The sequence below is a fragment of the Quercus lobata genome, chromosome 2 (assembly GCF_001633185.2).
Source record: "Quercus lobata isolate SW786 chromosome 2, ValleyOak3.0 Primary Assembly, whole genome shotgun sequence".
NCBI lineage: Eukaryota > Viridiplantae > Streptophyta > Magnoliopsida > Fagales > Fagaceae > Quercus > Quercus lobata.
In genome coordinates, this window is record NC_044905.1 from 32,315,056 (window position 1) to 32,325,834 (window position 10,779).

At 30.0% G+C, this 10,779-nt stretch overlaps 1 pseudogene; it reads left to right on the forward strand.

Moving 5' to 3' along the window:
• Positions 1-9,789: 9,789 nt before the first annotated feature.
• On the forward strand, positions 9,790-10,351 carry LOC115974123 (annotated as a pseudogene).
• The last annotated feature ends 428 nt before the right edge of the window (positions 10,352-10,779 follow it).

Sequence of the window (10,779 nt, forward strand, 5' to 3'; positions counted from 1 at the left end):
TTTTGCTTGTTAATTATATATATATATATACATATATTTTTATCTACCTTGCAGTTAGCGACTAATTTTCTTTTAATTTTAAAGGCACCTTATTTCATTGAGTTGCTCTCTTCTTCTTCTTTTTCAGGGTTTTTTTTTTTTTTTTTCCTCTTTGTGTGTTTGGATAGCATGGGCCTCAAATTTAAGTTGGGCTCACAATGACGTTTTGGGCCTGCCCTAGAAGCTGTTTTTTAAACTTAAAATGCCAGTTTTTTTCCTCCTCCAATCCTTGGTATAAGCTCAAGCTTATTGTTAAAGATATCAAACCCAATTCTAAGCCGAAGCCCAATCCTGGAGGTGCAAACAAAATTTTCTACTTGTACCTGCAAGTCTATTAAGTATTAAGTAATATATATATATATATATAGAGAGAGAGAGAGAGAGAGAGAGAGAGAGAGAGGTAATGAAAAGAAGTAAGAGTATAAACTATAAAGACGAGGGAACACATTAATTACGTGATTTGGCTTAACGGTCTAAATTTATGGAAAAAAACTCACTCTTAGGGTGTGTTTGTTAGGAGGTGAAATAAGATGGATGGAAAACTTTGGAGAGAAAATGAATTTGTGTGTTGTTTGGTTGGAAGAAGGGGAAAGAAAACTTTTATGTGGGGCCCAGACATGTTCCACTTGGGTTCACACAAAATTTGTCTCTCTAAAATGGAGAGAAAACTGTGTGGGGTCTTTTTTTTTTTTTTTGGTTTCCTAGGCAACATTGCCTTCTCTTTTTATATATATTTCTTTTGATTTCCTAGGCGTGGTGCTTTATGATTTTTTTTTTTTTTAAAGGTTTCTTGGGCAATGTTACCTCCTCTTTTTTTTTTTATTATTTTTTTATATATTTTTTTTTCTTTTGATTTCCTGAGTGTGGTGCTTTGTGTTTTTTTTTTTAGCTAGAAATGATTTTATTTTTCTTCTGGAATTGATTTTTAAAAAAAAATAAATTTGGGTGATTGTTTTTCTTTTTTTTTGGTTGCTTATCACTTTTTTGTTTTAATTGGGCATCATTTTTTAATAAGGGTATTTGAGTAAATTTATATAAACTCATTTTTTTCATCCTTCTATTTTTTCACTCCAAACCAAACTAAAATGATAGAAATTGAAATATTTTCTATCCTCCCACTTTTCCATCCTTCCAACCAAACACACCCTTAATGACTATGTCCTTACCATACTAAATTGTATATATTTTGTTTTACAATGAACCTAATATGGTGTATTTATAAGGATAGTACAAGAAAAATTCTTTGTTTGAACGTTAAATACTGGACTTGAACCTTGAGTATAACTGAGCTTAATATCTATGACACTTACTAATAGTGTTTTTTTTTTCAATTGTTTTGGAGGACACAATTTAATTGTTAAAATAGTTTAATGACAACTAGTGAGTCTTGTCAACCTCAACTAGTTTAATTGGTAAAATATTTTTTCATTGTATAATAAATTTGGAATAGTGTAATTGGTGAAGACTCAAAAGTGGCAGCGATAATAGTGTGAATCAATAGAGAAATTTGACTATAATTTTTTTTCTTAGTTGAAATAATAGAAATGCTTTATTGATATAATAACAGAAAAACCATTTTACAATCCTCTGGTTACATGCTAGTGGCTACACCTGCGTGGTTTGCATTAGGTCCAAATCCAATCCCAGGCCCAGCTAAGGTCCAATCGGCATGATGTGGTCTCTTTTGTCTGACTGCTTCAGGGACTCTCCCACCACGAAGCAAAATGGGATCTAACTTCTAACCTTTGCATTTGTTTATTTATTTACTGTTAAAATATTATTTTGGTTTCTAAATTTTTTTTTTTAATTTTTTTCATAAATTTTAAAAATTTCTTTTTACATTTTTAAATTTGATAAATAGTTTTTTTTTTTTAAAAAAAAAAATTACCTAATAGTTTAGAGATAACAATATGGACAAAAAAAAAATTTTTCAATAATTTAGGAATGATTTTAAAAAAAAAAAAAATATTAAGGACGAGAAGTGAAAAGAGATAAACATTTCAATAATTTAGGGATAAAAATAAACTTTTAGTAAAGTTTAGAGACAAATATACTATTTTACCTTTTATTTATTTTGAATTTTTTAATATTGAGCAATACAGTGGTTATAGAGTTTCAAAATTTTTTGAGTGTACCCTTCTATCAATCGAAATAAAAAATTATATTTAAGAGATTATTATTATTATTACACATCTTACTAACTAACTAAAACAGTTAAAAAAAAAAAAAACTCTTCTCCATTAATAAAAATCTTCATTCCCACTTTTAGTATTTTAGGTTATACTACATCAATCATAATTTCACACATTTTTTTTTCTTTCCTTATAAAGTAACTATAGTTTCAAATGAAAAAAAAAAAAAAAACCCTTAAACACATAACATACTGCAATTTGTGAAGCAATAAAAGTGGGATAAATGATTTTTATTCCCCTTTTAGCCAATGAGCTTGTAGCTTGGATGAGAAAATTATTAGGTACTCTCGGAGTACCATAAATGCGTACTCCCCCCCTCTCATATAAATAGTGGGTCCCACTATGAATTTAATTAGTGGGACCCACCATTCATATGAGAGGAGGGAGTACGCATTTATGGTACTCCGGGAGTACACAATAATTTCCCGCTTGGATGACATCTTCCCCACTAACCTAACTGCATGTGGCGGCTCCAAACTCACCTCTCCCACCCCTTCCAAAAAAAAACACATGAAACTGCTTCTTACTTGTCACTTTTGTTACTAAATAATTTCATTCTAAATTTTTAGCATGAAAATCAATCAAAGACAAAAATAAAAAATAAAAATAAATAAGCGTTAAATATCTAAGGATGCAACATTATTTCATAGTCGCTAAAATTATTCAATACAATTGGTATATTACTTATTTTTTTCACATAAAGGTGGATCACACATAGATGACAAAACCCACATTTATGTGAGAATGAGGTGTAGTACACTTGGTTTACAAAGTAGTTTCTCAAATACCAAAGGAATAGACTCTCAAAAACAAGAAAAAATCTATTGTTTATATATATATATATATATATATATATATATAAAAGACAAAAAATACAAAAGGAATATTCCCTTCCACATAATTAACAAGAGCAATTTTTGGGTATTATAAATTTTACTACACATGACACACAAGATTTGATGTTTTAACTTCTAAATACAAAAAAAAAAAAAAAAAAAGTTAATTAAAAAAACTCATTTATTCAGTTTGATATAACACCAACCAAATTAATTATCATGTCAACTTGTAATTATTTTTGTAATAAAATTAACAAGCATGGAAGATCTATTCTCATTAGAGGAGGAATATTGATAGACATAATTTTTATTGTCCATCTCTATCACACAATGTAATTGTACTTTCATTATTCTTAAAATTTTGCCCCATCGGTTGGGCCTTCCCTTTTAGTAATGTTATAAAGGAAATATATATTTTTTATCTCCATGAATGATATTATATGCGTCTTACAACATATGGATTTCATATGTTTGACAATAACTTATGGAGAGGATATCTCTTGCACATGCTCCATGGAACGGACGTATGTAGGAGATGATATATTATTATGACTTATAAGACTATTTAAGTGAAAGGAAAATGCTTAAGTTGTATAAAGTTTGCATGAATTAGAAAATGAATTTTAAAATTTTTTGTTAAAAAGAAAACAAAAATCACTAATGATCTTGTTTTTCCTGAACTGAAAACAGAAAACACCTACCCAAATAATTTTTTTTAAATTCTAGAAATTTTAAAATTCAGCCAGATTTGCACACATTTTTCAATACTTTTGAGGGAAGATTTTCTCAAATTTAAGCAGGGAAAAGTAGATAATCATTCTCTCACCACTTTTCCTGTTTTAAACATGACATCACCTTTTCACATCTTAAAATGTGTACATCAATGCATTTTTTTTGTGGATATTGTGTTAAGCAATGGATATAAAATGAGTGCAATAAAATTTTTAACCTAACAAAGTTGTAAATTTTATTTTATTTTTGAGACAAAGTTGTGAAATAGCCATAAATTGAAACAAAGTAAGATAGACGCATCAAATGCAGTTAGCTTAACTAGTATAGTTTTTGATGGTTGAATAAGAGATCTGAGTTTCAATCCCCACTTACACCAAAAACTGATTAGTGTCTTGGTTTGATGATAAAGAGTTATCATCAAGAGTGGATGCCATAGGTTGAAACTCTCTCTCAAAAAAAAAAAAAAAAAATGCATGTATGAAATGCAACAAACCAAAAAAAAAAAAAAAAAAAATTGAATTGGTCCAAAAGATATAGAAACAGAATACACAGACCAATTTACTGGATTTGGTGGTTGCTGACTGTGTGGGTTTGTTGGAGAGGAAGAGAGGAAAGAGAGAGATGGGAGAGAAGAGAGAGAGAGATTTTTTTTTTTTTTTTTTTTTTGATTGGGTAAGGTAATTTATATTATTTTAATGAGTTGTACATTAAAAGAAAAGTTGGGATGTTGGGTGAATTGTTAGATGAGTTGTTAAAAAGATAAAGTAAGTTTTTTGAGTTGTAATTTTTTATTTTTTTTTAGAAGCTCAGATGTTGATGCTCTTAATGTTCTCTGTTGTTATGATGACCTAAAATATGCTTAATTATGTATTGAAACACTATTGTTTGGATTCCTATGTAACTTGGTCATCATGGGCAAGAAACTGATAAATCTATTTTCTCGAAGCTCGACCTATTCGATGAAGTCAAGTTAGGAGTAGACAGTGCCAACTTAAAACTAAATGCAATTGATGCAAGCGCTTAAGATCCCAAGTAAAAAAAAAAAGTCCCCAAATTTTAATTTAATTAAACCCAAATATTAGCCAATAAATAAAATAATATTTTTTATCAAATGAAAAACAAGAAAAAAAGATATATAAAAATGCTACTTTCACAAAAATTTTCATAACACTTTTATAACAAATCCTAAGTAGTAGTGATCGGTTCTATTGTGAATATAGCACTTCTCAAAAAAAAAAAAGAGCAATACACAAAAAAAAATTTACAACATTTTTCACAATAAATGAGTTGGAAAATTTTTACTAGTTCTCACCTTAAGTCCACCACTAACATCGATAATTCTTTTACTTACTACTATCATTCTATCACATCAACAAGTGTGAAGCGTTTTGTCAAATTTGTTGTGTCTATAGACTTTCTATAAAAAAAATTTCTACATGGTTCTTGTTAATTAGTAATAATTTTGCATCTAAAACAAGATAATAGAGTTTAAATAATATTTAATTTTTTTTAAGTCATATTTAAATATATAAAAGGCCTCAATTTCATTTTTCACCTTAAACCCTCAAATGTATCAAGCCGCCCCAAGGAGTAGAGCTTTATGAACCTCGATTGGTCAACTTGCAATCGAAGCAGTAGAATTTCTGCACTCTGAGTAGTGTCTTAAGCAATTTATTGTACCTTCAATGTAAATTTTCAACCACAAAGCTAGATGCTAAAACGTATAGCTCATCAATGGTTTTGAAAACGGGTTTACCAAAATAAGACAATTTTCCCCCCTAATAATAAGAGGGATAGTCCACTTTAGGTAAAATTCTAAGAAATTTAAAATTTTCTCTGATTAAAATTCTATTTCCAAAATTTTAAGAATTTCAAAATAAAATTTAAAATATATTTTAATTATTTTGATCATCTACCATGATTTATTATTTAATATAATAAAATCTACACATTATATACATCTTCTTTATGTCGAGTAGCTCATTATATATTTGCATTTTGATAATTTAATCTAGATGAAACTCTATTAAAGTTTTAAGTGACTCACTAAATTTTTAATAATATTTAAAAAAAATATTTATTACACAAAAAATTTTAATTAATTTGTATATTATACGGGCATATACTATGGAATACAAATCTCCTGTACCGTTTTTTTGTGTTCCACCAATTACAACTTATCATGGCTATTTTATAAGGAAAATTAAATAAATATATGATAAGTTATGATTGGTGGAACATAAAGTAGAATACAAAATATGGTACAGAAGATTTGTACTACAAGTCTAATCTAAAAGCTGAAAATTATTAGACGGAGAGTACTCCCAATTTGTACATATACAGATATACTCACCCATGCACAATCAAACATACACGCAACGATAACATGACATTACTTAATACTGCCTTTCACATCCAGGCACTCTCAATAGAAACAAGACCCAAGACAAATGACTCTGGTTGTAGTATCCTTCCCACCGCATTTTTCCTTGTGTGTTGGAGATATAAAGCGAGTGCACCAGAAAAGAAAGGGAACTGGGTCGATCTATTTTATAGCGAAGCATCTGAAGAAGCATAGCTGCACACTCACTTGATCTTTGTCGAGAGATAGGAGCATTCAGTGGAACCGGTAAACTACACTTGATTGTGGATAGATGTGTGGGACATAGAGCTAGTTGAATTTTGATGCTACAAGCTAAACTACCGTGACTAATTCTTTCTTAATACAATGAACATACTAATTATTGTTAATAAAATTAAATCTTGGAAATAATTTATTGTTTCTAAATACAATAAACATATTAATTATTATTGTTAAGTGAATTTTAATTATTACTGCTTAGAATACTTTTTATCTATTAGTTTATGTCTATACTCTTTACAATTATTTTATTTAATAATTCAACTCAACTTTAACAACTATTCGTCTTTATAATTGTATTAAGAAATTTTTTGTTGTACTAACCTTGGCTTTTGTTTTAACTCAACCACTCCCTTGTCCCACACCCCTTGTCTAATATTTTTATTTTTAGAATCACATGTTTAATTGTTTAATTGTTAGTGTTAACATTTGCTATCCATTGAATAACTGGCCCACACCTCTAGCCCCCACTCAACAAATAACAAATTAAAAGCACATTCAAATTCAACCAATCTACTCACATATTTGGTCAAAAAGTATAAATTAATTGAGACGTGTTACATCCACAGTACTTTCACAAGATATTCTAGGTAATAAGTTGTTACTGATTCTAATTTGAAACTACCACTAAAATTACTTTTTTGTTTAACAATAACCGTTAGTAATAATCTTTCACTTAGAATCTATTGTGAAAGTATTGTAAAAATCTTGTAGACATAGCATTTCTCAAATTTTCAAATTGATTATAACTTTATTTGCAAGAATAGATCGTTAAGGAAAGCATACTCAAGCTTATATCAGTTAGGCATAAAAAATATTAGGATCATGATGTTCAAAATTTTATTTTAAGGATAAAAAAACAATATTATATATAAACAAAAATTGCCAGCCGAGGTGGGTTCATTTGGACCCCTGAACTAGAGGTGCCGCCCCTGATGACATAATTAAGCAATAATGTCAAAAGTTTAAGTTAATATAAAAAAAATGGATTCAATCATCGATCGATTTACTACCTATTAATCAAATGTAGAACCTTATTACACATACAAATGCATAATCATTAATCAAACATACAGGCAACTATAACATGACATTTCTTTATACTCTCTTTCACATCCAAGCAGTCTCAATAGAAACCAAAACCTAAGACAGATGACTCTAGCTAGTTGTAGTATTATGATGGGGTGCTTAATATCTACCAGAAATAGAATACGACTATTTCAAAATGCAAGAAACAAAATACATTTGCTTTTGAAAAAATAATTTTGAATTCACGAGGGAATACTTGAGACCACAAGGTGATATGTTTCTAAAATTCACAAAAAAAAAAAAAAAAGTCTGATATTTTATTATTAATCTAAGTAATTGAATTTAAAAAAGGTTTACAGCTTAGTAAAATTTGACTGAAAAGAAAATAAATTATAAAACAGATCATAATTTATACCCTACCTTAATAGGACCATAATTTGAATTAAAAGGTATTAAAAGCATCTAAAAAGAAAGAAATAATACCCCTAAACCTAAAATTTCAAAAATTACAAATTAAATGCCAAAATTAATAAATAAATAAATAAATTAAATAGTAGATTCTATCATACATTGTATTAAAAAACAAACTAGTTGAATTTTGATGCTAAGCTAAGCTACTTAGAATCTTTGTTAATAAAAAATAATGGATCTAATCATCAATCTAACTCCCTATTAATTGAATGTACAACCATGTTACACATTCTTGTCAACAATTGATAGCAATGGATGTCATAGAATTTTTGGTTGGTTAAACCCCCTGTCAGCAACTCGGCATGCATGATTGAGCGTGCAATGTTTCACTTTCAAACTTTGGTAGGAATAGGACAGGGAAATCACTACATCATAATTTGAAGAAAATATTCCTCTTCTTCTTCTTTTTTTTTTGGGGGGGGGGAAGTCAAAACTCTTATGGCCTATTTGGAAGTTTAGTGAGGAAGGAGAGTAGAGGGGAGTATAGTAATGGGGAGGAGAGTAGAGGGGAATGATTATCCTCTACCTTGTTTGGATGTTTTTAAAATTAGTAAGGGGGAAGGAAGTAATTAGTCATTCCTCTTATTTGGATGTTTTAAAAATTAGGATGGAAAAGAGAGGAAATGATTTAAATAACCCCTATTTGAAAATGGACTTGCAACATTGATCTATGATTAATTGATTAGATTAAATAATTATTTAATCAACATTCTCATTCCATCAAATACCACTAATAAAAGTAAAAAAAAAAAATTAAAAATTAAATACTACTAATTATTTAATAATTTTCATATAGACTTCAGCCAAGTGATAATATATTAGCAATTACCAAAAAATTTAAAAAAAAAATTGAAATGAGTTAGTTTTGTTTTCTATTGGTTTTCATTTCCGGATTCGGAAATGTAATAGAAGAAAATGATATTTATTTTGATTTTCTGGGGAAATGAACATGTTTCCAGTGTTGAATTTTATAGTATACGTATGAAAATTTTGTTAGGAATTCAAGTCTGGTTCTTGTAGATTTGGAACTACGAGAAGAGCAGTATTAGCGTTGAAATCGGATCCTCTCAAGCCTTGATTGGATCAGATCCGAAAGCAAGCTGAAGATCATCGATCTCTGGCTTTGGCATATGCGCACTATGCTTGAAAGCTCAAGCTTGAAAACAGGAAGCTCGTTAGGAACGTCACAGATCTGTTAAGGAACTATAGCGATCTTCTTGCGAAACAACCGTATCGTGCTTTATTCGAAACCAATGCGGCCTCCATTGATGAATCGGTGTTGCGGCAATTTCGATGAACTTGTAGAGAGCAGCGGTATTATTTTATTTTATTATTATTATTTTTATTTTTTGTAAACGTACATATTTTCACAACATTAGTCACTGAAATAGTGCGATTCAATTTTTTTTTTCATTCATTTTAAATTTTCTCAGGAAAAAAATAAAGATTATTTATATAATCGATTTGTAATTTTGTTAATTTAGAAAGGGCTAGTTTTGTTAATTTAGAAAGAGTAAATTGGGAAATTCATTTGGTCAATAATTTATCTACTCTATTCTCTCTCCAAATCTCTCTAATTTGGGGGAATTAAAAATGAGGGGTTAGAGGTAGTTGAAACCTCTCTAAACCCCTTAAAACCCCTCTCCCTCCTTCCTTAAAAAACTTCTAAACAAGGTAATTGAATTACTCTCTCTCCCTTTACTCTACTCCTCTCCTTTTTTAAACTTCCAAAAAGACCATTAAGGTTTAATTAAAAATTAAAAGGTGAAAAAAATTAAGCACTTGGAAGCAGCCTATATAAGCTGGATTAAGCTGCCAATCTCCAACACAATGCCCCTTAGCCAAAAAGCAACAATGAAAGAGCTTGTAGAGAAATCATTTTTCATTCTCTTCTCCATCTTTGTTATATGCCAATCTGTTTTGGCATCCAAAAAATCATTGAGGAACAAAGAACCTTGCAAGCTTCTTGAGCTTTCTTTACCATGACATTCTCTTTGATGGCACGGATTTAGCTAATGCAACATCGGCACAAGTTACAAATAAGACTACTTTTGGTGACTTCAACTTTGGCATGTTGGTTGTCTTTGATGATCCTGTTACAACAGACCAACATCTTCTTTCTCCTCCTGTTGCAACTTGCAAGGGCTCAAGGCTTCTATTTCTACGGTAAGAAAAATGGTTACAATGCATGGTTTGCCTTCACATTGGTCTTCAACTCGACACAATATAAAGGTACATTAAACATTATGGGTGCAGACTTGATGGCAGTTGAGACTAGAGACCTCTCAGTAGTTGGTGGAACAGGAGACTTTTTCATGACTAAAGGGATTGCAACAATTCAGACCGACACCAAACAGGGCATCAAATATTTTCGCCTCAAGATGGATATTAAGTTATACGAATGTTATTAGATATATGTAGATGGGCAGCAATTCACATATCACATATGTAGCTACTATTTAGGATAGGACAGCATATATAAATCATGGCATAATTTGCCATGACCTATGCTGGGACCTATTCTCTTATAATATTGCAACTACCTCTTTGTTTCCTACTTGTCCCAAAGAACTTGTCAGAGATCGTGAGATGTCCACCAAATCTCATTGGAGATTGTGAGATCTCCAACAGATCTAGCCAAAGATCGTGATATCTCCGCCAATTTGGGTGGAGATCGCAACAAAGATGGGAGATCTAAAAAGAGAACTAAACGGAGATGACATATTTGAACGAAGATTTGAAGGACAATGGTTGGATAAGCCCTTTGGACAGAATTTGCTCTATTTTGCATGAAGAATTTGGCCCAACTCACTCAAAACTCTAAGGGGGTATTTTGGTT